The following is a 26172-nucleotide window of genomic DNA, read 5'->3' as shown; positions in this document are numbered from 1 at the left end:
CAAGGCCCAGACAGGGGAGCTGTGTATTAAGTGCTTTTGCCTCATAGGGATAACAAGCCAAACCTCAAGGAAACCCTCAAATACTGGTCCCCCTGCAACTAGGCTGTTTTTACCTTAGCCTCTGCCCTGTGGGGCATCTGAAACAAGTCTAGGATCATCATCATGACTGAGGGTGGAGGGCCGGGGAGCCCCAATGTGCTCAAATGGAGGAGACAGGACCTGCTGTCCAAGGCCAGCTTTCTGAGAGCCAATGGCCTTGAATATAAGTTAGCGTTGGCACCAAAGGCCCTGCAGAGAAAAGCTGCCAAAGACAGGTGGGGGATGCTTAGGTCAGAGGCTGCCCTTCCCAGCTTGTTCATGCCTAGCAGAAGCCCCGGAACTGGCCTGGGGAGCTGGGCTGGTAGTCTGCTCTCCACCCCTGATGGAGTGGAAGGGATGGCTGCACACATGTCAGTGTCAGGTCAGCCAGCAGAAGGGCTGGTCTGTGGAGTCCTCCCAGGGATCTCATCAGCCTGAGGTGTGGGCCGTGCCTAAGCCGACCCTGGGCCCTCTGCAGGGATCACTTCCCTAAGCACCTCTCCTCTGTGCACAACAGCCCTTTGCCTTATCAACTCTCAGGCTTCCCCTTGCTGCTGGCTGCTGGAGAGTTTCTGGGCTAGGGCACATGCCCTGAGCCACCCAATGTGCAAATCTCAGCCTCATCCCAGGCCGGCTCCAGCAGCGACAGGGTGCCTGGCGGCCACCCCGGCCACTAAATCCTCTGAGCTATTTCCCAGAGGTGGCTTTGGGTCAGCAGGCATCTGCACCCTGGCAGTAGCTGTGCGGGAGCACCAGGCTGGCCTTGGCAGCCACCCTGGGCGAGACCAAAGCCAGCCAGAGCTGTGACGATGACCTGCAGGATGTAACGGAGAAGGGCAGGGTGACCAGGGGCTCCCGTTCAGGAAATCCGGTTTCAGTTTTGCAGAACAAATGGGAAATGGAGCAGGGTACTCTGCAGAGTCCTGGCTCTCCCTGTGTGACCAGGTCACCTCACCAGGATGGACTGAAGGACATTGGGACAAATGGAGGACCTGCCTGGGATGTGGGAGCCCTTCAGAGAGCCAAGCCTCAGCCAGGCAGTAACTGGGAGCACAGGAAACATCAGCCAGCCCCCCACCCCCCACCCCAGAAGCCCAGGAGGTTATTGGTACAGCTTGGGGAGGATGCTGTGACCATGGAGAAGGGAAACCATCTCTGCTTCACCACAAAGACACCTCTGAGTCCTAGGCCATACCAGGTCCCTTAGGCAATGAGCAGGCTACCAAGCTGGACACCTGCTCCCCAGCAGCCCCTTCCCAAGGGGACCTGGAGCTCTGACCTCCAGAGGCCTCCAGTTGAAATAACATCCTCCAGCCCCTGACAAAATACACAGGGGAGAAGACAGGAGTCGGGGAAAGGACGTGGGAGGCCCACCGCACTACAGAGAACAGATCGGAGCCCTGCAAGACCTCGCGAATCCCGCTCCCTTCGGTCTTGGCCAGGTGTCCTTTCAAGTAAGGGGAAGGTGGCCAGAGCAGAGCAACCGTGAGACCCCTTCTCTAAAGGAATACAAGTGCCTCATCCAGCCCGAAGGGAAAGTTTCCCAGGATTTCACCAGCCTGATCAATAATAACCGTGCGGGGAGGGGGGAGCCGGAACTGCAGCCGCAGCGCCAAGGCAAAATGCGCCCCGTCAAAGGGGACAGCGGGGACAGCCCTGAGGGTAGGGGTCTCCGGGCCTCCGGGCCAGCCCCGTGGCTTGGCAGCGAACTCCGCGCGGGGGACGCGGCGCAGGGACCAGGCCGCCCGCAGCCTTCCTCTCAGCTCCCCTCCCGCCCCCACGGCACTGGGCAGGTTCGCCCTGGGCGCCGCCGGGAGGGGGGACGCGCGTGCTGCGGCGGCGAGGGGGAGGAGCGGGGGTGCAAAGGGGAGGGGGCGAGGCACCGCGGCGCGGGGCGAGCAGGGGCGCGGCGGCGGGCGGCGCGCGTGCACACACACAGACACGCGCGCGCCCAGGCCCGCACATGCGCGCACGCAGGCCCCCCGCCCCCCTGCTCTGCAATGCAGGGGCGCCTCGCCGGCCGGCTGGCACCGCCGCACCTCGCGCCCGCCCGCTGCGGCAGGGCCCCGCGCCTCTCCCCAGCCCCGCGGACCGCCAGCGGCGGGGAGCGCGGTGCGCTCCGGCCCCGCGGCCCCGCTCTCCATCGCGGGGGCTCTGTGCCCCTCCCCCAGCCCGGAGGGGCAGAGATGTTTGGGGAAGAGGATTTCTGCCTTCACTTGATCTTTTTGAATGGACGTTTGCCAGACGAAGGGCCGCGTGGGGGCACGAGTGTGGAGCGCGGCGCATCCGCACAGGCGCGCGGCCGTGGTGGCGCAGCCTTTGTCCTCCCGCACGGCCTTTGTCTGAGCCGCAGGGCCGGGTGGGGGGCAATCTCCCCGCCCCCCCGCGGGGCATCGGTGCCATGGCCCCAAAATCTTAGCTGAGCGCGGCCATCCGGACGGAGACCTAAGGAGGAGATGGGGTGGGGGGAAAGGGGGTGCTCCCGCCGCCACTTAGCTGGGGCCGACCTTGGGAAACGCAGCACATCCAATCCCAGGAGCTGCAGCTCCTCCGCCAGACCTTGGCGGCTTCTCCTGCGTTACCCACCCACCCCCAGCCTGTCTGCCTGGACCCCCACCGCCTAGCCCGGCCTGGCGGGTTGCAGGCCACGGTGCACATTTGTCCTGTGAATGCACGCGTGAGTGAACGAGTGCCCACCAGACGCATCCGTAGAGCTTAATCCCGCCCAGTGGTCAGGAAGGCTTCCCCAACCTGAGACATGGAGCCTGAGCAGGCATCAGCTAAAACAGGAGGGATGAAAAGGAGTATCCCAGGGAGAAGGGGCAGCGAAGGCTGAGGAGATGCAACGTGGCTACCTTTGGCCAGGGCACTCTGAGAACTACCATTTTCACTATTTCTTACCCAAAGGTGCAAATTCAGAATAGATTCCCGCCCACCCCCCCCACCCCCACCCCCCGGGGGGCCCGACCCCAGAGTGTCTGGGGCAGGCCAGCTGTGCCTTCAGGAAGGAAGCGGGACCTCTTATAGGCTAGAGGCCCTCAGTGAGTTTACCCCAGAGACGTTTGTGGAGGGACTCTGGGAAATGTCTCTTCTTTCTGCCTGTTCTGGGTCCTGCAGACACAGCCGGGGATGTGCTGTCCCTGTGGATGGTCTCCCTGTGCCTGTGTTTGCAGAGAGTAAACCCAGGCCATTTGACACTGCGGATCTGGAGCTGAGGGGGTGGGGCTCACATCTAGCCAAGGGCACTGGGACACCTTTAAGTGACTCCTGTCCCTGGAATAGAAGATGAATGGAACTTCTGGGTGCACTGTTCTTTCTCTTGCAGCCATCTAATTCTTCTCAAAGCCAGATTGAGAAGCCCAGGGGTCCCTCTGGCCCCACCCCCACCCCACTGGCCCCTTTCTTGGAACCCCACTAAGCTGCTTAGACTTAGACTCTATTTTCAATTGCTTCTCAGGCAGCTGGGCCTCTGCCTGAGCAAGAGGATTGGAGTGAGGCCTGGATGCAGCTTTCTTGGGCTCGACAGCTGGCCACCTGGGCAGGCCTCCTGTTGACCCTTAGGGGCAGGAGAGGGACCTTGTCATCTCCAGCAGAGTGGGGAGCAGGGGCTGGAACTGACTTTATCCACTAGGTGCCTGCTTCCTGCATAGGAAGCCTCAGGGCAGGATGGGCACTCAGCAAGGCCAGGGGAAGTTATCCAGTAAGCCAGCCTCCAGGGCAGCCTGCCTTGGGGTTAGACATCTGGAAAGATGGAGAGTAAGGAGAGCTACTCTCTACTAAGGAGGTGGAGAAAAGGAAAAGCAAGATTTGGCCTCCTGATTTGGCCTTCTGCTCTGACCAAACCCTCTATGCTAACAGATGGAAGGTGTGTAGCTGGGGTGGTTCCCAGCTCTGCCCCCCACCTTCATGCTGCTTGCCTTACACACACACACACACACACACACACACTGCATGCTCCTGCCAGCCTCTCCCTTAAAGCAGGTTTCTAAAAACAGCCTCCACCCACCAGGAGCCAGAGGCCACACATGACGTAGAGACCATGGGGGTAGTCCAGTAGCAACAGGAGAGGGCATTCCAGCTGTGAGACGGGCCCCCAGAAGCCTCTGGGTGTTTTTTCCCTCCCATAGTGACACTCCAGGGCCTTCTGATGTGTATACTACGCCAGCTGCTCCTGGCCTGGCTCCCTCCCTCCCTCCTGCAGACCCGCAGCCCACCTCCCAGCTACCCACCTCTGCGCTTATGGTGTGATGCCCAACTGTCCACATAGGAGAACATGCATGGAGCCGAACAATTTAGTTGTAAATAATTTAAAATATCACTGTTTTATTAAAAATAAGACAGTTTATTTTATGGAACAGGATACAAAATTCACAAGACTTTTTAAGATAAGACATTCAGCAGGAGTGAATTGTCTTGACTTTGAAGAGCTGCCTTGAAGTATATCCATAGCCAGTGCCCCAGGGGCCCACCCTTACCTGCCTCTGGGAGGACTTTGGAGGAGAAGCTTGAAGGAGCACTGACAGGGGTCCTCCCCAAAAGTAAAGAAGTGGGTACTGCCAAGAGCCCTCTGGCACTCATCTGGAGTGGATTAGCTCATGGGTCTCTGGGTACTTCTTTGCATAAGCTAACCTGCCTGGATGTGCCCCAGACCTCATTCCAGAGACAAGGTGGCAGCAGAAAAAGCTGATTTGACCTAGTCTTATATGTAGGACTTGAAGCTGAGTGGCAGGAATATCCCCCTGTCTGACCTACAGCCTGTCTGGCCAGTGCTTTACTTCAAAGTGTGGGTTCTCTTCCCATAATCAGTCTTTGTGGGGTCTGCATCATTATAGATTGGGGGTGTCTGTCCTTAGCCCTCCTTAGCCAGAAACCAAGGGGCCTGGTCCTCAGATGCCTCCTAGAGAAGTGATCTCCCGCTGTTGGCAGCTGGGGCCACACCAAATAGATCTGTATAGAGCTCTTCTGTGTGGCAGGGAATGGGTCACCTTGGAGCTCACCCGCCTCCTTACAGCAGTGACAAATGGTGCCCTGCAGAGAAAGAGCACTGAGGAGCAAGCCCAGCATCTGCAGAGGCCAAGGAGGCAGCCTCTGCATCTTCATTCTGGCTGTTAGGGCAGGAAGCAGAGTAAAATCCATGTGGGAGCCCCAGATCTCTGCCAGATGTGGGCGCTCTTGTAGTACTGGCTTCCCAGCTACCTGAGGGTAAGGTGGCTTATTTTGAGGCATCAAGGTAGGGGGCTCAGGCCCTCTGGTGGTCAGTATCAAGCAACTTATACTTGACCATCACATTCATTTCCTGGGCCACCATAACAAATGTGCACAGACTCAGAGGCTTAAAACAGAAATATATTCTCTCTCAGTTCTAGAGGCTGGAAGTCCAAAATCAAGGTGTCAGCAGGGCCATGCTCCCTCTGAAAGCAATAGAGGAATTCTTGCTTCTTTCAGCCTCTGGTGGCTGGTGACAATCCTTGACGTTCCTTGGCTAGTGACAACATGACTCCCATCTCTGTTTCTATCATCACACAGCACCTTGTCCCTGTGTCCTCATCTTCTCTTCTTATAAGTGTACCAATCATTGGCTTAGGGCCCACCCTATCCAGTATAAACTCATTATAACTACTTATATCTATAATTAACTAATTACAAAAACTTTATTTCCAAATAAGGTTGCATTCTGAGGCAGAGGGAGAAGAGAGTGCCCCAGGAGAAAGCAGGCTACTTGGACATTCACAGAACATTCCAGAAGGAGCCTGTGATAGAAATTGAGAAGGAACAGTCAGGGGAGTTGAGGGACCAGGAGAAGGTGGAGTCACAGAGCCTATGGTCTGGAGAGCCTCACAATGGGGATGGGACACCCAATGGGGTCAGAGGTACTGAAAGCCCACAAATTGAATGGCAGTTAAAAGGCAATGGGGTGCTCTCTCCTGGGCCACTCTCTTCTCCCTGAGGGCTTGCCCTCACCCGAAGCTCCCTTTATGGTATAGGAAGGTGAAGGTGCACTATCTTCTCCCTTGTGCCTCTTCTCAGATCCAGAACCATCCATCTAACGGTCCCCCAGGAACAGCTTGGCTCGGATTTCTCTTGGGCAAAGTCAACATGTCACAAATCTTATTCACTACCATTCTTTTGTTGCCCTCTGCAACCCCCATCTCCTACAACATTCCCCACCTCAGTGGACGGCCTGACCCCCGGAAGCTGGGAGTCACCCCAAAACCCCTTGCCCACCCCTGTCTGCACCCCATTGCCGTCCTAATGCTTTTGTCCCACCAATCTCCCCTGCCTCCCTGCATACCCTGTCCACCACCTTCATGCAGCCCAACGTAACCTCACATGTGCTGACTAGTCCTCTGGCCTTTCATCTTGCCTCCTTTCACCAGGGCCATCAGCTCTTCATCTACTGCGCACTGGACACTGCTCTAGGCTCTGGAAAACCTTTATTCTCATGGAGTTTATATTCCAGTGGGAAGGAGAAACAACAAATAAATCACAAAGGAAAATATCAAGGCACTTAAAATGGTGGCCTAATAAAATAAAATAAAATAAAATGGTGGCCTAGTAGAGGGTGCCAGGGTGGCTACTCGAGGGGGGGGGGGCGGTCCAAGGAGGCCTCTGTGGGAAGACAATATAACAGGAAAAGAGCCAGCCACAGTAAGAGCATGGGAAGAATATTACAGGCTGAGGGAATAAGAAGAACAAGGCTGCCAGGGAGAGAAAAAGCTGATGAAGCCCCTGCAGCTGAGCAGAGTAAGGGAAGGTATAGGGGAGTGAGACAAGTCTAAGGAGGTCAGCAGGGGCCAGGCCACGTGCAGCCCATCAGCCAAGGCAGGGAGCTGGAATTTTATCCTGAGGACAAAATTGGAGGCCACGGGAGGGTTTTATGCAGGTAAGTCAACACCCTCAGGTTTATGTTTTTCTGATCCGCAGCCACCTGACACTCTTACATCAGTGCAGGCAAGATATGATGGGGGCCCCCAAGGGGGCCAGTAATGATGAGTCCCAAGAGACACAGTTTGGGGTTTGGAGGTAGAGTCAAGGCTTCTGTGGATGATTTAAACATGGAGAATGAGAGAGACGATGGGTCATACCTAGGCTTGGGGCTTGGTGGGTACGGTGGATAATTCCCTGAGATGGAGGAGTTTGAAGAAGCAACAGGTTTGGGAGATGGGGAGTGAGGAGTTTGGTTTTGCTCATGTTGTGCTCCACTGCCTTATTAGGGTCACCAAGAGTACTTTGGAAGTCTGTAGGCCAAGGACAGTCAAGAATGGAGATCAGTTTTAGGAGTCATCGTCTCATAGATGGAATTTAAAGCCATGGGCTAAATGCCATTGCTCCATGAAAGAGTGTAGATAACAGAGGGTGGGTGGGTACAGGGTCCACCAAATATCTGGCTCCCCCAGATATTTGGATGTCAACAGAAAGGAGCTGGCAAAGAGTCTGGGGAGAAGCAGCCAGCAAGTCAGGAAGAAGATGGGAGGACATGACCCCAGGGAGGCTAGGAAAAGAGGGGCTGTCACCAAAAAGGCTGTGGGCATCTGTGTCACCTGCCAGGTGAAAAGTGAGGCAGAGCATTCTGGGTAGAGGAAGCCACATGGAGGGAGATCCTCAGGCAAGAGAGAGCCATGTGAGTTGAAAGAACCCAGAGAAGTGGCTGAAAGCTCTGGATGAGATGGTGCCAAACCTGTCTCTGAGCTCAGAGCCGTGGCCTTCCCCAGTCCAGGGCAGGACAAGAAGGCCCTCCGCCTCCTACCTGACCCAGGAGGTCTTATGCCTCCAATACCTCTGCCCTTCCTTGTGCAGCAAGAGGAAGGACAAGGCCTGCTTTGCCTGTCTGGCCTTCTGGTATTAGCCCAGAAAGGCAGCTTCCCTGTCCCTGGACCCAGGGAGACATCCTGCAACTGCTCTGAATTCCTGGGACAAGCTCTTTCCCACTTGTTCCCCATTGGGGTTCAGGGACTGGGGGTGAGCCCAAGGCAGGAACCAACTGTGACTTATCACCGAAGGGCATGTGGCTGTCAGACCCCTTCGAGACAGCTGTCAGCCCCAACCCTGATTGTGGCTGGAATACAGGAATTGTGTGGATGGGCTCAAAGACTGCCTGGCAAGCCCACTCGGGCAATTGTACCCCTAGCTCCTCATATGATTGTATCAGACTCCCATTATCCTATCACACAGCATTTGGATGTGGGCAGCTATGCTCCAGAAGCTATAGCCTCAAAGAGAAGCCTCTTGGCAAAGCTGGGACCCCAAGGAGACCAGAAGACCTGGGGTACAGACAGCAAGCCAGTGTTTTGCTGGCTTCCTTATCCTTTCCTGGGATCTGGCTTCCTGACTACCTCCCTGGAAAAGAGTGGAGGTGTTGATCTGTTTATCCAGCACTGAGGAGCAATGATCCTAAGACTTCGACACTCAGAATGTCACCAGCAAGGAGAAGAGGCAGCTGCCCCTGGCCGCCTGGAGGAAGTGAGTCCAGGAGGTCCCAGACAGGGTAAGGGGAGACACCTCTCTGCAGTCCAGCTCCACACAGGACTGAGCAGGCCAGACAGCCTCTGGCTGGGGCTAAGAGTAAGGCCTCTCCCTTTAAAAGCTCCTAAAAATACACACATTTCTGATCCATCTAAGCAGCCTGATGACCTTGTCCCTGCCTGTGACAACAAGCCATTCAAAATAGTCTGACAGGCTGAAGACTGGCTTCCTCTACTGCAGTAACCTGCTGACGCTTTACACTTGTGAACCCAAAGTCCTTTGTTTGAGAACAAAAAGTAGCAGGCAGGTATGTGTCAGATGTTCCATGCTTATTAAGAATAACAGGAGACATTTTAAAAATCAGCGGCAGAGGGGAAATAGTTGACACACCAGAAACAAACAGAATCTTCGGGAGTTAGAACTTGAAGGCAGCTCAGTCAGCAGGTAGTCCAACCTCCTCATCCTTTTGGCAGAAATCTGGGCCCAGAGAAGGGCGGTGACTTGCCCCAAACCATCACTAAATCAGAACAGAAGCCCCTCCTGACCCTTAGCCCAGCGAGCTCCCCTCCCTGCATAGCCAGACTCACCAAAGCTCTGGGAACCAGGATGCAGGTGGGGAGGAGAAATGAGCTGGCTCGAAGCCACGGCTGGTGTGGTGGACTGTGGTTTCTTTCCCTTGGTCCACATTTGCTCAGGTGTCGGGGCTCAATGAGCTGATGCCCTTTCCCATGATTAGCACTGACGAGAGAGTGGGAACCATGGGCAGAGGGACTGGTTCTGACGGCAGAGGGGAGGCTCCCCAAGCGTCCTTTCTCTTGTCCAAGTCCGTGATGTGCTAGTGAGGAGAGCAGGGCACTCAGCCCCAGTCTTCATCCCGTTCAGCAGCACCAGCATTGAGAAGAGCTGGTGACAACTTGTGTCATTTCAGTGACATCAAGCTGCATCCGGTGGTCTTGACACACAAGGGAGAGCTGGCATACCTCTGAGCCACCATGACTGTCTCTTTCTGCAGAAGCTGCTTCTTAGAACAGAGCTGCCCACCCAGGGGTTACAGCAGGCTGACATCTGAGTCCCTGCCACCTGCCAGGCCCTTGCCATGAAGCGTTTAGGTGAATCGATGCACTAAACTTCCAGCAGCCTACAAGATCCCCCATCCTCCACATGAGGACATGACTCCACCCACCTGCTCTTGACTTCTACACAGTGGGAATTAGAAGCGTCCCTTGTCCCTGCTCTTCTCTTCCCATTATGCTCTCTCTCCAGCCAAGCAGTTTGCAAATTAGTACCTTCAAGCCCCACAGGGCTTCTTCCCCTTGGGTCTGTTGCTGTCCCATCTTAGGCTTTTCTTTTCCCAGACATGCGCCAGGGCCTCCCAGTTACCCACCACTTTCTTTCCCTTCCCATCCATGCTCTAGGCCACTGATTACATTCAGAAAGGATGGATGGAGCACCCACTGTGTGCCAGGTGCTGTGCAAGGTGCCGTCTGCCAGAAGAGACAGCCAGGAAGACAGGCAAACATAACCTGGGTATAGCGAGATCTGTTAGGGAAGGAGGGATGGAGCTGCGGGAGCACTGGCTGGGAGGGAGGCAGGGGTCCTCTGTTCCTTGGCAAGGTTTGGATAAACTCACTTTCCAGCGTTGCCGGATATAGACCCTTTGTAAGCTGGCCTCAGCCTGCCTTCTCAGCTCATCATCAGCCCTCCCTGTCCCCTGGGTAATGCTCCACTCTGCTCTCTTCTACAATACTCAGATTTCCCCCTATGTACCATGCTGTTTCCCACCTCTAGATCTTCGTAAGGACTTTCCCTCTGATCCCGTGAGTCTCTTCCTTGTGATCAGTTTAGAGAACCTCTGCTCTATTGAAAACATCTACCGTAAGCCCCCTCCCCTATAAAAGCCAATTCTCCACCTCATCCTCTTTCCCTCATATGCAGGGTGCCTTCTTTTTTCCTGGCTTTCCCATCACACTTGATAAATTCCTCCATTAGTGATTATTCTTTGTAATCATTTATTCACTAACTGTTTGGTGCCAGGCACTGGGCCAAGTGCTGGAATCAAAACAAATGAACAAAACCAGAAGAGGTGCCTGTGCTCAACCAGTTTACCATCTAGCGGAAGAAAAATCAGACCTGGCCTCCAAGCCTTCCCACAAACAAGAACTTGGGGAGCTTGTAATGGGAGGAATGACTCCTCAGGACATCTGGGAGTAATTTCTTGAAGAAATGACCTGTGAACTGAGATCTGAGGAAGAAGATGTTAGTTCCATGAAGAGAGGATGCAAGAATATTCTAGGCAGAGAGAATAGCATGCACAGAAGCTCTGTGGTGGGAGGGAACCCCATGAGTATAAGGGAGCCTCACCACATGAAGGCTGGTGAGGTGGAGAGGGAAGTGGGGATCAGAGCACAAAAGCTAGTGGAGTGCTCGAGGACAGGACTGTGTGGGTCAAGCTAAGAAGAGATGGCTTTGTCCCCAAGCAGAGGGCAGACACTGAGGGTTTGAGAGGCAGTGACATGGCCAGGTGTGCATTTCAAGCTCTCTTGGCTGCTGTTTTGAGAGTGATGGAAGGGGGTTCAGAGCGGGTGAGGTTAGACCAGTTAATCCTCCAGCCTGAAAATGATGCTGTGCTTGGTGGTTCTAGAGAGAAGGGACAAACTCAAGAGACATTCAGGAGGTGGCATCAATATTAAATGCAGGTGTATTAGTTATGAGAGTTCTGTGTCATTCACCCCGGCGAGGACTAGTCATAGGTTGGGCTAAATTTGAAGGGCCTTTGGGACATCATGTGAAAAATCAATAGTGAGTGAGTGGATGTTGGCTCCAGAGCTCAGAGAAGCATGTGGGCAGAAGAGAGTAATCTGTGACCAGTCTGCATGGAGGTGGCATTGGATGAAATGGGTCAAGGGGTGTGGATGAAGTTGACAAAAGTGAGAATATAGCTGAATCCTAAAGCCAAGGACTTTTGTCTTAATTATCATCATATCTCAAGAGACTGGGAACACAGTAGGTACTCAATAAATATTTCTTCAAGGGATAGATAGATGGACATATGGATAGATGGATAGACGGATGGATGGATGGATGGATGGATGAGCAGATGGATGGACTGATGGACAGCCAGTGGTGTTTGGTGACCATCATTGTCACTGCTGACTGCCTTAGCTTTAGGCTGTAGCATCCCTGATGTCAAGCCAGGCTGGGGAGGGTGTCCAGAACTGATTAGGCACCATGGCCTCCTGAGAGCCACTCTGCTGGACCCATGGCTTTATAAGTCAACTGTGCATGTTCCTGCCTCTGGGAGCTCATGGCCTAGGACCCAAGGCAAACTTGTAACACAACTGGTGTGATGAGTGCTCCATAGAGGCAGGTCCTGAGTGTTATGGGAGCAGGTGAAAGAGCCAGGGGTATCCCTCTGTGCCCCCATCAGGAAGGAAATGTGTTTGATAGGGGCTGATCCTACATGAAAACTTAAATGTTTGCTCATAGACGTGGTCTCCATATGTAGAAAGAATGTGAGAGAGTTAACCAACTGTGAGGTTAGAGGGCGCACAATCCATACCAGACCACCCTCAATTCTTATACGAACTGTAAGTTCTGGGGTCCTTAAGTCTTTGCTCAGATTTGCTAATGCACTGAAAGGATTTACAGAACTCACAAAAGTTATACTCAGTTACAGTTTATTACATCAAAAGGATACACATTAAAACCAGCCAAGGAAATAAGTATAAAGGGCAGAGACCAGAAGGCCACCCTGTGGAGTCGTGGAAAGTGTTTGTTTGCCCAGCAACCATATGGGACAGTGTTCCTGGAGTATCATCACCAACTAAGGAGGCTCACAGGAGCCTCGGTGTCCAGGGCTTTTATTGGGGCTCCATTACAGGAGCATGAGCAATTGCCCACCTAGCTGATCTCCAGAGGTGGCCAACACTGTGTGACTAAAAGCCCCCACCCTAAATCACATTGTTGGTCCTTTTAGTGTGGCCAACCCCACCCTACAAATATCCCCTGGGACCAGCCCTTACTTTAAATCATACTGTTAGACAACCAGTCACCCAAGGCCTCCAGGCAAACAAAGACACTCCCATAAACCTTAACATTCCAAGGGCTTAGAAATCATCTCTCAAAGGCGGGGATAAAGGCCAGACTTCTTTTCGGGGCAACGTTACATTTTTTACTGAGGAGGACAGTACCTCCTCCTTCTCTGTTCCCACCTGCTTTCACCTCCCTCCCCTGCTCCTCACCACAACAGACCAATTTCTTTCCCATGTCTTCGTTGAGAGAGGAAATGTGTGTTTTCTGTTGTCTTTGTTTTTTTAAAGATTTTATTTTATTTATTCATAGAGACAGAGAGAGGGAGAGCGAGAGGCAGAGGGAGAAGCAGGCTCCATGCAGGGAGCCTGACGTGGGACTTGATCCAGGGTCTCCAGGATCACGCCCTGGGCTGCAGGCGGCGCTAAACCCCTGAGCCACCGGGGGCTGCCCTCTGTTGTCTTTGTTGCTGTTGTTTTTGAAGTGTTGCCCCCACACAGATCTTGTGTAGTCTTCAGCAATTCTCTGGGGCCAAAGAACACATTTTATTAGGAAAAAATGGCTGGGGTGAATACCTTGTCTTCTGCAGAGAGTATTGTCCAAAGCTCAAGATTTCCTAGGCAGAGATGCTAAAATAAGCAGATTACAGATCAGTCTACCAAACTGTGAATTAAGGAAGAAATTCTAGAAGCCTTTGATGGCCAAGCTTATTATTCTAACATATTATTTCAATTACCTCTTTAAATTACTCACCTGTGCCACAGCCTGTGATGGTCTGTAAATGAACCTGCATCCCATCTCCAACCTGCAGAAGGCACCCCAGGCTCTAGCAATGTTCTCTTCTTCCTAAAGTGTTCTCCTGATGGCTCCACTTGCTGCTGCAGGGTTATGAGCAGCTCCATTTGGAGCAGCCTGGCCTCCTCCCTCCTGCCCTCTCTCCCGTCTTCCTCCTGGATACTGGGGACTGGGAGCCTGGAAGAAGCCCTAGAACCAGTTCCCCCTCTCCCAACAGTGCTTCTCTTTCTTCTGCCAATACTGGTGGGAATGGATCAGACCTTGCAAATGGTGACCAGCTGGGTACAGTTAGGGATCTCAGAGCCAGGACAGGGACCGAGGCAAGTAATTCACCTCTAAGAGAAAGGGAAGACATAGAGGCGGCATTCACAGCCACCTTCGAGGATGTTAACAATTCAGTGTGATTCTTCAGACTCAATGCTCTAATTTTATAAGCTCAGTGATGTTTATTATGACATTGGAAGGCCTGGCCTGGGTCACACGGGAGCTGTGAAAACCAGTGGAGCTCCGTTGTGTACCTCCAACAGAGTAGGTCCTGCACAGGGGTGCTCTGGAGCCACCCCAGAACCACTGCAAGCACAGCCTCACGGTGCTGGGCCCGAGGTATACAAAGCCCCCACTTATCTGCAACTTGGAGATGGCTAATGCATTCATCACGAGTCTTTGCGCTCCTCACTTGAAAAGCAGCAGGAGAGAACCAGCTCCCAGCAGAAAGCAAATATGCAGCAGGAAGTCTGACTCCAGGGCCTGATTGCAGTTAAAGACATCATTCCTCCCCTGACATCCCCATGTTTGATACCTAGGAAGAAAGTGAGTGGGTGCTCATTTTATATTTCCCATGTTACTTAAAAGTGAGTTAAAGCCAGGAGGATCGTTGGGCGGGGCTGCATTTCTTGTCATGGTGCTCAGGGCATTTCTCTTTGGAAATGGATGGATGGTGCTTCTCAGGCCCATGGGTAAGAGCCATGCTGGCTTACAGGTCCTGAAGAAGCCAGTGAGCTGCAGGCCTATGCGGGGTTGTGGCCACAACATGAGGGTCCACAGCAGAAACATGACCTGAGGTGTCAAAGAGAGGTGAACTGGGGGTGTGCATGACACATACCTGCTTTTTTTCCCTGGTCCCCTTTTTGTTTTCCTCACTTTAGCGCCAAAGGGATCTAAAACTCCCTGAAGCTAATGTGTCAGCTCTGCTTCTCTGACATGCACAAGAGGGGTACAGGTCTAAATTAGAGACCCGTACAGGTGCACTGGTCTCTAATTGTGCCTTGTCTTTTGACTGCTTTTTTCTTCTTTTGGTAACTCAGAACACGACGTGGTGCGACAGCATTCCCCGGTGCCATTGTGACCTCAGTAATTATTATTCCTAGGCAGCTGCTAGTTGCTTCCTTAAAAGGAGAACTTTCTAACTCTTGCTTTCACTGGCGCATGAGCTTCAGGTTTGGGTAGGCAGCAACCGTCAGGTTGGTGATCTCAAAGCGGTTTTCACCCTAAATACAACATATGGATCTTCGGACTCAATTGTTGCCTATGAGAACACACTCTTTTCTCTTTAATCAGATTTCCATGTTAAGAAAGCGTGGCATCTATTTTATGAAAAAACACACAATGGCAGTTTTAATAAGTGCATTCTGAGGGTACCTTTCCAGTAAACACCTCCAATCACAAGCATGACTCCACTGGACGTGGGTGCACGGTAGCCTCTTTTGAAGGCTTGCTGGGTTTTCCTGCCTCGAGGAGAGGCCCACAGGTGCCCAGGGGGCACCTGTGGTGCTCTCTCACACCCTAGGCACCCAGGCTTCCTCAGCTCCTTTCCAGAAGGATTCTGGGGTTTGGGCTCTGCTTTGGCAAGAGTGGCATTGAAGGGGGAGCCATAAGAGAAACCCACGAATTCTTGAGTATCTGTAAGCCCTTAGGCAGGCAAAGAGATGCATGGAAGCGGGGGGAGCTGTGCATAGAAGAAAGAGTTTGTATTCATTCACTCGGGCAGCCATAACAAAATACCATAAACTGGCGGGGTTAAACCATAGAATTGTATTTTCTCGCAGTTCTGGAGGCTGGGAGTCTGAGATCAGGGTGTCAGCAGGTTTGGTTTCTTCTGAGGTCTCTCTCCTGGGCGTGCAGATGATCACTTCCTCACCGTGTCCTCGCATGATTGTTCCTGTATATGCTTCCATCTCTGGTGTCCCTCTGGAGGTCTAAATGTCCTCTTATAAGGAGAGGACACCAGTCACACTAGATGAGGGCCCACCCTAACAGCCTCATTTTAACTGAATCACCTCTTCAAAGGCCCTGTCTGCAAATACAGTTACGTTCTGAGGTACTGGGGGTCAGGGCTTCAACACGTGAATTTGAGGGGGACACAGTTCAGCCCAAAACAGAGTTATTGTCCAAAAATGGGAAGTCCTGCTGGAAGGGGATTTCATCACTTCCAGAAGGGCTCTTCTGAGGCCCTAGATGCTCCCTCTGAGGTTTTATGGAGGCCCATCACTCGGACACCAGGGCTTCTGCTAGTTTTCTATCTTGGCCAAGGTGTGGGCCAGTTTACCTTGTTTTGTTTAGCTAAGACAAAGTGCCAACACCTTTTGGGCACCAGGCTGTGAGCTTCACAAATATTTCACTGAGGCCTTACGATGAGCTTGTGATGCAGCCACTGTTTTCATCCGTTTTACAGATGGGCACATCAAGTCCTAGAGAACAGACCCTTTCCAGGTGTCAGAGCTGGAACACATGAGTGCCCAGGCCCTTCTGACTCCTGAATAGAACACTCACTGCATGGATGCTCTGCCTTCTAGGGATTTTAGGCTCCTGGTTCAAATAAAGCACAGGCCGACTGGCCCAGCTGGCCCAGCTTAGTGGGCCCTCAGGCTTCATGACCCTAACTCTTTGACTAGATCTGAGATGCACCTCCAGCCACCAGAGGGTGGCCGTCAAGTTGACTGGAATTCCTTCAGGAAGGGGGCTCGGGGGAGGGAGGGGCAGTAGCCCTGTCAGCCAAGCAGCCAAGCCTGCCCTTGCCTTCTTGTTCACCTGGCTGTGCCTGTCCCTATACCTGTGCTTCTCTAGCTCCCTGTGAAGTTGAACAAAGAAGCAGCTAAGAGCTCCAGCTCCAGAGCATGGGGGCTCATAGTGGTGGGGTCTCTGCTACTCACTAGTGCACAGGCCAGGGCAAGTTACATAAGCCTGCTGTGCCTTGGTTTCTTGTTCTGTAAGCTCTGATAATAGCTGCACCTGCTTCCCAGGCTTGGTGTAAATATGGAAAGAATGGACCTGGGTAAGAAGCACAGTTGGGGCTCAGTGACTGTTGTCCCAATGACGATGATGACTATGATGATGATGATGACAGTGATGATGATGACAATGATGATAACAATGACAATGATGATTATCAGGCCAGTGACGATGACAATGACAATGATGATGACAACAATGATGATGACAAAGACTATGACGATGATGGTGATGATGGCAGCTCCCACCTCAACAGGAAGAGTAAATCTCTCCAGGTGGCATCTGCTCACTGGGTTCTCATCACCCTGCAGACTTACTGCATTGCACCACCTTTTCCGTGAGGACTGTATTGCCCAGATCCCTAGAACAGATGGGACCTTTGGAGAAGTGAAAGGATATGTAGGCTAGGGCTAGCCTGCGTAGGATCCATGAGCTACACTGGCATGTGCTAAGGGGTCTGGGTCTTCTAGTCCCAGTTCCTCCTGAAAGACTAAGAAGTAGGATTGAGGCACAGGCTCTCTCCTCCTGTGTGTGATTACTGGCCACATCTAAGACATCCAGGCCAGCTCCACCACCCAGCTACCATGTGCTGGGGAAGGCAAGCTCATTTTAACAGCAGAGGAAGTAAATTGTAGTAGGAGAGAATCCACCATTCCAAAAGATCCTGGAGTTTATCATGAAGATATTCCTAGTCCCCAAGCTCTCCCTAGGTATCCAACAGGCTCTGTGTTACTCACTTTATTCGTTATCCAGTTTAATCCTGTGTTTCCAGCAGATGTTTCCATCCCCATTTTACTGAAGAGGAACGTGAATCTCAGAGGAGTCAGGTGACTTGTCCTATGGCTCACAGCTAGGGATTCCAGCTCAGGGTGTCAGACACTAAAGCCCATCGGGTGCTTTATTACCACACACTACCACTTCCTGAATGCATTTTTGATACTCTGTGCCCCTTAGAGCAGAGCATGTCCTACCCTCACAGAGAGACTAGCCATGTGTTTCATCATCTTGGCCTTCATATAGTATACTGGGGGGAAGTGGGGAGGCAGGGAGGTAACAGATGGGCCTGTATAAGCCTCTGGGAGAAGGAGTTGGTGTATTCACCCAGTTTCTTTGGATTCTTTTTCTGCATTATATCCTTTAAGAGAAATCCCCAAGTTCTCAGGCTGATGGCTAATGATTCCCCTCCACCCTCCAGATCAAATATGATAGACTTCCCAGGCTGATATAAATCATGGTAGCATGGTTTGCCCTGGTAGCAAACACCTTTCTCCCCACCATCCCCTTTACCAGTGTCTTCCCTATCTGAGAAGTAGTAGTTATCGACTACTGCATAACAAACTACTACAAAGCTTAGTGGCTAAAAACAACAACCATGAATTCATTCTCTTGATGCTGTGGGTTGCCTGGGCTCAAGCATGCAGCTGCATTTGTGGGACTGGTCATTTCAAATCCAGAGTCCCTGCAGCTGAAGCATAGGGCAATTGCTGTGGCAGATCAGGTCATGCTGGACGTATGCCAGCACCCCTTCTACACAGTCTTTGATCTCATTTTGCAAAATAGGAAACTGAGGCACAGTGAGAGCAAGGAGTTTCCCACACAAGCAGTTAGCAGTGGAACTGGAACTAGAGCCCAGACTGCTGACCTCAGGCCTACACCCTTCCCCTTGCCCTCAGTATCTCCCTCATACGGAAGGCTCAGGGGTCCTGATAAGGATATTTACAGCTCAGATAGGATGGTTTGAGGCTCTCTGCAAATCTTACTTTCACATCAGAATCAGCCAACCATTGTGATGGAAAACTTCAACACCCCAGGGAGTTCTTCAAAGGGAACTCCAAGTTCAGGATGCTGTTCTCTCCAGGATCCTGAGCCAGGGAGAAAACAATCACTGTAAGCAGGGATTTGACAGACCCACCCCTGGCTTTTTTATAGATTTTCATAAGCACAATTAGAAATGACCCCTCTTCTGACCTCCTTTTGCTCCTTGATGTGGCCATCACGGACTCAGTGCCTCTGCTATGTCTATCGTGTCTCAAGAGCAGTCACCTGGCAGGGGCTGTCTACCTGGGTTCTCGACCCATGTATCTCACCCTGGGGTGGACACAAGGGGCTTGGTGAACAAGGCTAGACAGCTGACTCCAAGGATAGGTCATCAGTTCCCTAGACCTTGGTCTTCTTTTTCCTATCCTTCAGTCTATTCCAGAGTTAATCCACTGATCCTTTTCTATATTTCATTCTTTTTCTCCTTATTGTGTGTGTGTTTTACAACTATATTGAGATATGATTAACATACCATATAATTCACCTATTTCAATCCAAAGATTTTTAGTAGACTCATGGGGTTGTGCAGACATCACTACAATCTAATTTTTGAACATTTTCATTCCTCCAAAAACATTAACAGCCATGCCCCAGCACTCTCCCCAGCATTCCTCCTACCAAGCAAAAGACAACACTTCATCTACTTTCAATCTTGATAATTTTGCCTATTCTGGACATTTCATATCAATGGAATCCTATAACGTGTGGCCTCCTGTGGCTGGTTTCTTTCATTTAGCATGTCTTCAAGATTCATCCATGTTATAGCATGTGTTAGTGTTTCATTCCGTTTTTATAGCTAGATGAGTGTCCATATGCATGGACAAATGTTTTCACTTCTCTTGGATATATGGAACTGTGGGGGTCATAGGGCAACTCTATGATTAAGTTTTTGAAAGCAGCTGCATTTTACATTCCAATCACCAGGGGATGAGGGTTTCAATTTCTCCACATCCTCACCAACACTTGTTGTTGTCCATCTTGTTTATTATAGCCTTCCTGGTGGGTGTGAAGTGGTATTTCATTGTGGTTTTGATTTTCATTTCCCCAGTGCCTAATGATGTCGAGCATCCTTTCATATCTATTGGCCATTTGTTTATATTTGGAGAAATACCTATTCAGATCCTTCACCCATTTTTTTTAAGTAGGCTATTTTAAAAAGTTATTTTTAATTATTCTTTTTATGTTCTAGATACAAATCCCTTATCACATACATGAGTAGCGAATATTCTCCTATTCAGTGAACTATCTTTTTCATTTTCTTGATGCTGTCCTGTGAAGCACAGATGTTTTAAATGTTGATATAGCCAAATTTATCTATTCCACACACCCCCCCCCCCCTCGGTTGCTTGTGGTTTTGATGTCAGATCTAAGAAACCATTGCCAAATCCAAGGATATGAAGATTCACCTCTGTGTGTTCTCCTATGCATTTTGTAGTTTTGGCTCTTACATTTAGGTCTTTGATCCATTTTGAGTTCATTTTTATATATGGTGTGAGGTAGGGGTCCGACTTCATTCTTTTGCATGGATATCCAGTTGTCCAGTTTTATTTGTTTAAAAGATTCTTCTTTCTCCATTATTTCTGAGTGCCTTAAAGATACACTGAATATGCATCTTGCACTTAGTTTTAAATTGTCATTTCGTAGAGAAGACTCCTATTTGGTTATTCTTTTACTGGAAGTTGAAATATTTAGAAACAGATTTGACTTCTTATGAGTTAGAAGAGGCAATATTATGCTGCACTAACAAACAATCCAGTCTTAGTGCTTTATTTCTCACTTGTGCTCAAATCCAATGTCAGTTTATAGGTAGAGCTCTACTCTTCACAGTCACTCAGGGACCTGGCTGGGGAGAGTCTACCTCTTCCCATAAACAGGCTTTCACAGTTGCCAGGGCTGGGGAAAAGAATGTGGTGGTTCCTAGAAATTTCTCGGACTGCTTTCTTAAACAAATGGTATCTAAATGGTAGCAAGAGTTGGAGAACGACCAGAGAGGCAAAATGAGCACAGTATCAGAACCTAAAACCCTGATCTGCCACTTACCATCTGTTTGCCTTTCGGCAATTTATCTGACTTCTTAAAGCCTTTATTTTTTTCTTCTATACAATGTGCAACTTGCAGGAAAAATAATGGCAGTGTATGTGAGTATTTAGCATAATAGCAGGCAGATAACAGGCATCCAACAAACTGTAGTTCCCTTCTTCCACATCTGCACCAGGATGCAGCCCCTTGGTTCATCATGAGACCCTCAGCAGAGGTTAGGGCTAGGATAAGGACTCATCATCCCTGCTTTAAGGGGCAAAAATTGCACTTGTTCTGGGTGCTGCCAAGTGATCACAACACTGAGCAAAATTTCTTTTTCCCTATTTTTAAAAACAACCCAGGCAGACTCAAAGCCCCATAAAAATCTAGTGTAATAATTTGCCCTAAGCACATGCATACCTTACCCTGTCATTTCCTAACCTGCTAGAAAGACCCATAAAGAAAGACAACTTGTGGGTACTTGGTCCTAGCATGCTGTCAGAGTTCTGAACTTACTTCAGAAGCATCTAGCTTACCACACCCAGTGCCATCCGACTTTCCATGAAAGTGCCCAAAGAGGGCACTTGCTCTTGGGGCCTCCATCCTGAGACAGAGGTGCAGTGGGGAATTAGAGTGGCAGATCTTCCAGGAGAGTTAATGGGCCCAGCAGAGGAACAGTGAAGGGACTACTGCAGAAATGTCACTTCAGGCTGCCTGAGAGGAGAGCTTCAGGCTGCTGACCCCAACTGTATCATCAGGGCACAGCCAATGTGCTGAAGCATCCATGACTACCTTTCTCACATGCCAGGTGTATGTGGAGTTGGTGGAAGAAGGGTGAAGGGTCATGATGCCCCTCCTCAGGCAGCTGGGATGTTCAGGTCTGAACCTCTGCTTTTTAAAAACAAACCCAAGGGGAAAAGAAAAAAACAAACATGCCTGCCTAAAAGAAAAGACTGGAGGTGACTTCTCTTTAGCAGGGGGCCAAGTGCCTGAACCTGGATCCTAATTATCCTGAGCTCACTGACACTGTAAAGTTGAAAGGCAAGCATTGCCCCTCATGATCCCTCCTCTCCACTTCTCTCTTACAATCCACTCAGAGTAATTCAACAACTGTTAGCTGAGGGCTTATAGTGTGCCCGGCATTGTGTAAGGTGCAGGATGAGTTAAGGCTTTGTTCCTATTCCCAAGATTAGAGCTGTCTCGATCTCAGCTAATAAAACCCCACTTTTTAAAGCACTTTTTATTAATGTACTATATACATATGGAAAAGTGCACATAAGTATGTGAAACTCAGCTCAATGAGTTTTCACAAACTAAAACTAGTGCCTAGGTCAAAAATAGAATATTATCAGAAACCCAGAAGCCCTCCCCTCCCCTTTCCAGTCATCACCCTCAGATACCCTGACTTCTAGTAGCAGCAGGAGCCAACTCGAACTGATTGTGCCTTATGCACCAGGCACTGGTATAAGCACATCTATTGGCTCATTTAATTTTCACCCATAGATATGAAGGCATAAGTGGGGGCACACAGCTAGCAAGTGGGAGAGTCTGACTTTGAACCCAGATGGTTTGTCTCCAGAGCCCTCCGCCTTGACTACCCACCTCTACATTTCCTGCCCTGGAAGCAATAGATCCCAATCAGAAAGTGCGGCAATAGGGATGCACTAACAACGTTCCTGGATCAGTCCTGCTGGGGGTGAGGGGGCTGGAGCCAGGTCTTAAGGAACGGACAGGGGTGCCCCTAGCTCATAAAGGGAAGTTGGGAAGCAGAATTGGGAAATGCAGGGGTCCTGTGTGGTAACAGCAGGATGGATGCAGGTTGGAGCAGGGTTCTGAACAGGTTCGGGTGTTGTGACTTTGCCAGGGCAGGGAGAGAGACTTGCTGCAGACAGGAAGCCAGGGTCAGCCCCCAGAAGTGAGACTGTACATGACCTGCTTGTTTCCCTGGCTCAGATGCGTGGCACAGAATGTGACCCAGCCTCGCCAGGGGCATCCTTGGCTTGGCCTCTAACCAATCATTCATTTTTGGTTGTACAGGCTTAAGGACTGTGCAAAATTCTGTGGTTGTTTACACGTGTGTTCGGGTAGAGTAAAAAAAAAAAAAAAAGACTCCGTCCCTATCTTTTAAGATTCTTTTAAACCCAGATGGCAGAAACGAGATATAATCAATTTTAAAGATAATTGACAACATGAAGGAAAAAAAGGAAAGATAGCCTCAAGGAAAGTCCGCGTGGGTCAAGCGCTTTGCATGCGCAAGGCCGCAAGGCCCCTGGTGGGTGTGGGGTGGTGGACTGACGAGCAGGAAGGCTACACATGTTAAAGGGAACGGGGAAAGGGTGGTAGTGTCCATTTGGGATGCCTGGGAAGGCTGTTTGGACACGGTGAGCCTTGATGGAGAGGTGTGACTTGGACTTTAGGGCGGAGGCGAGGCGAGGGGTTGTTATGCAGAAGTATCCAAGTGAGAACGCCAAGCCGCAGCCAGGACTTTGGGACACCGGGGTTAGACCCGGGGAGCGAGGAGCGGGCGGAGGCCCTGGAACTCCTGCTAAGGAGGTGGGGCCCCGCGCCTCCGGCTAGGGAGCCTTGAGCGCTCCCGAAGTCCCAGGGGCCCGACCTCCCGGCCCCGCCCCCGCCCCCGCCCCGGCCGACGCCCGCGCACCTCTGCACCCCGGCGCAGGGCTCGCCCCGCGCCCCGCGCCCCTCCTTCCCGCCCAGCCTTCCGCGCTCCCCCGCTCGTCGCGCAGCGCAGCGCAGCGCAGCGCCGGCTCCTCCCGCGGCTGCAATGCAGACGCCGCCGCCGCAGGGCGCGCCGGGGCCGCGCCGGGAGCCGAGCCCGGGTACGCGGGGCCCCCTGGGCGCGGGTCTCCAGCGCCGACCCGACGGCGCCGCGGAGCCGGGAGTCGGGCCAACGCGGTCCGAGCGGCCCCGTCGCGCGGCCCCGGAGGAAGCCTCCCGAGGCCGTAAGCCCGGGGGAGCGGGCGCGGCCGTCGGGCTCGGGCCGTCCCTTCCCTCGAGCGGACCGCGGCCGCCCCCGCAGCGGGCCTCGGCGAGCCTGGTCGGGGAGCGGGCGGCGGCGTCGCGAGGGGCCGTGGCCTGCCCGGGCCTCCCGTGCGGGCGCCCGGGGCCGCGGGGCCGCGCTCCGCCCGCACCCTCCGGGCCCGGCCGCCGCCGTCCAGCGCGGCGCCGCGCGGCCCCGGCGCAGTTCCGGCGCAGTCCCCGCGCCGAGCGGCTCCGCGCCCCACACCTGCCTCTGCCCGGCTCCGGCTGACGTCGCGCCCTCCGATTGGCCCCCGCGGCCCGGGGGGCGGGGCCGAGGCCGGTGAGCTCACCGCCGCGCCCCGCGATTGGCCCCGGCGGCGCACTCGGGCTGTGGCGGGGAGACAGCGGTACCCGGAGCCCGAGTCGTTCCAGCTGCGGCGTGTGGAGCTGAGCGGGTCGGGGCCGGGCTAGGCTGTCGGGGCCGGGCCGGGCGGGGCCGCGCGGGAGAGGGGAGGAACGCAGAGGCGGCTCCGCGCCAGCCCGACCGAGCGGCGGCCGTGCTCTCCAAGTCCGAGTGAGTGTGCGTGCGGCCGAGGGGAGAGTCGGCCGGGCGCGTGCGGGGCGAGGGCGGCGGCCGGCGGGGGCGCGCGGGGCGTCTGGGGCGCGCGGGGGCGGGGCCGGGGCCGGGGCCGGGGGCGGGGGCGGGGGCGGGCGCGCGCCGGGCCCGGCCGGGCCGGGGCGTGGGGCGTGGGGCGGCGCGCGTGTTCGCGCCCGGGGCCGCGGGGGGTGTCGGGGGAGTGGGCGCGAGGACACGCGCGGCCGTGGGGGGCGTGAGGGGCGCGAGGGGCGCGAGGGGCGCGCGTGCTCCCGCGAGGGAGGGAGTGTTTTGACGCGTGAGTGTGCGTGGGCTCCGGCGTGTGTTTACGGCGCGGGTGTTTGGCCGAGCGTGAGCGGCGCGCGTGGATGGGGAGAGGGGCAGGCGTGCGCTTGGGAGCGGGCGTGCGAACACGCGTGCTTGCGGGCCGTGGGGAGGGAGGGAGGGAGCGCGCGTGGATGGGCAGCGCGACGGGCCGGAGCGTGTTTTGACGCGTGAGTGTGCGCGGGCCCGGCGCGTGGCGCGGAGCGAGCGAGCGGGTGAGGAGGTGTGCTGGGGGTGGGTGTGAGGTCACGCGTGTTCCCGGGGCGAGTGGGGGAGCGCGGGATCGCGAGGAGCGGGGCGGAGCGCGCGCGCGTCGGTGCGAGGGCGGGAGCGGGTTGCGGCCCCGCGTGTGTGCGCGAGGGAGTGGAGTGTTTGGGTGAGCGGCGGTCTGGGGGCGCGCGCGGGCGCCCACGGAGCCGCCGACTGGGTTTTGTCTGCCGGGCGCTACTCGGCGGCGGCGGCGGCGGCGGCGGCGGCGGGCTCTCCGGGTGCAGCGCCCGCTCCTGCCGCGCGGGGGCGGGGCCGGGGGGCGGGGGGCGCGCGGGGAGAGGGCGGGGGACGCGTGGCCCGCGGCTGGGAGACGGGTGGGGACAGAAGCCCGCCCTGTGGGGCGTGGGGAGAGGGCCCCGGGCGGGTTCCCTTACTTTGGGGAGAAGGGGGAGGGTCTGGTACGGAGGGCGGAGGGAAGATCCGGACCCGCGCCCCCTTCTCCGGGAGAGGAGAGGAGAGGAGAGGAGGGGAGAGGAGGGGAGGAGGCCCGGGCGGGTGCCCCCTCCGCGGGGCGCTGGCAGAGGGGCCGGGACAGCCCCGAGCTGGCCCTGGGCGCGTCTGCGGGACCAGGCGGTTGGAGGCTGCCTTTCCTAGCAAGCCAATGGAGTGAATGAACGTTTTATTAACGTGTGCGTAGAACCCGGCCGCGAAAGTTGGTGGAGTTCAGACACTAAGAGGTTTGGACGAACTTGGGAGTTTGGCTTACCTGCAGACCAGAGCAAGAGAGGTGCATCCACCCTTGCTTCCACCGGCCAGGCTCAGGTGGGCTGCAGTAGACAGGCTCCCCGTGGCCTTCTTGCATTTATTTATTCGCAGGACCTCCCGTGATTTCATTTCGGTATTGCACGACTTGGAGAGGTGGCCCTGATTGTGTTCAGATGTTTGAGACTTTTTCAATCTCCGTAGGTTTCTGTGGGCATCAAAACAGATTTCTGAAAGTCTCCTATTGTTGCAAAGTGTCTTTTCATCGATTGGTTCACCAGGGAATGATGATAATTTTAGTCTATTTTGCAGTTTGTTTGCTCTTGATCAGTATGATTTCTACTCATTAATCTGAGGTGTGTGATTAATAAAGCAGATTCGGTGCTCTCAGATATGACAGAACTGCCTCGTGTATGTGTTTGCTTGTGTGCATTATATTTCGTTTACTAATGAAGCCCAAATCTGAAATTTTAGAACTCTGTCCCCCCAAATTTTGTCATATATGATGAAATGGCCAGCTGTTTATAAAGGAGTCGTTTTCTGTTTCTGCCCAAAGGAATTTTTCAGTTTTCCTACAGAAGCGATGTATCATAGAAACTATTGCCTGAGAACCTGAATAAAGAGAAACATGCTCAGCAGTAGCACCTTTCATGGTGTGTGTTTATGGGAAAATATTATTTTAAGACCAGAATTAGATGATAGCAAATAAGCTTGTGTATTTTATTTTCTTTGTATTAGATTTAGGGAGTAATCGTGCTTAATGTTCTAGAAAATAACATTTATTTGCAGGATATGCATTTCCCCAATAAATTTAGCTTAGTGAAAAACAGCAGTGCTGTGAATATTGAAGGGATGTCCATTCAATCCTGATT

At 53.0% G+C, this 26172-nt stretch overlaps 1 protein-coding gene across 20 annotated transcripts in view; it reads left to right on the top strand.

Moving 5' to 3' along the window:
• Positions 1 to 26172, top strand: part of CAMTA1 (calmodulin binding transcription activator 1) — an 847309-nt gene that overhangs the window by 771538 nt on the left and 49599 nt on the right. The window contains exon 1 of one of the 20 annotated variants that reach the window (XM_077891393.1): positions 23251 to 23267. The exons of 16 other annotated variants lie outside the window; for them this stretch is intronic. The gene's annotated coding sequence lies outside the window, so the exon portion shown is untranslated. Of the gene's footprint in view, positions 1 to 23250; positions 23268 to 23789; positions 23984 to 24526; positions 24544 to 25154; positions 25361 to 26172 lie in introns of those variants that run through there. 3 more of the 20 variants (XM_077891390.1, XM_077891392.1, XM_077891391.1) reach the window with 3 other exon arrangements.

This window comes from Canis aureus, chromosome 3 (genome assembly GCF_053574225.1).
Source record: "Canis aureus isolate CA01 chromosome 3, VMU_Caureus_v.1.0, whole genome shotgun sequence".
In the NCBI taxonomy this organism is placed as follows: Eukaryota; Metazoa; Chordata; class Mammalia; order Carnivora; family Canidae; genus Canis; species Canis aureus.
This window is presented reverse-complemented; position numbering and strand designations above follow the sequence as displayed.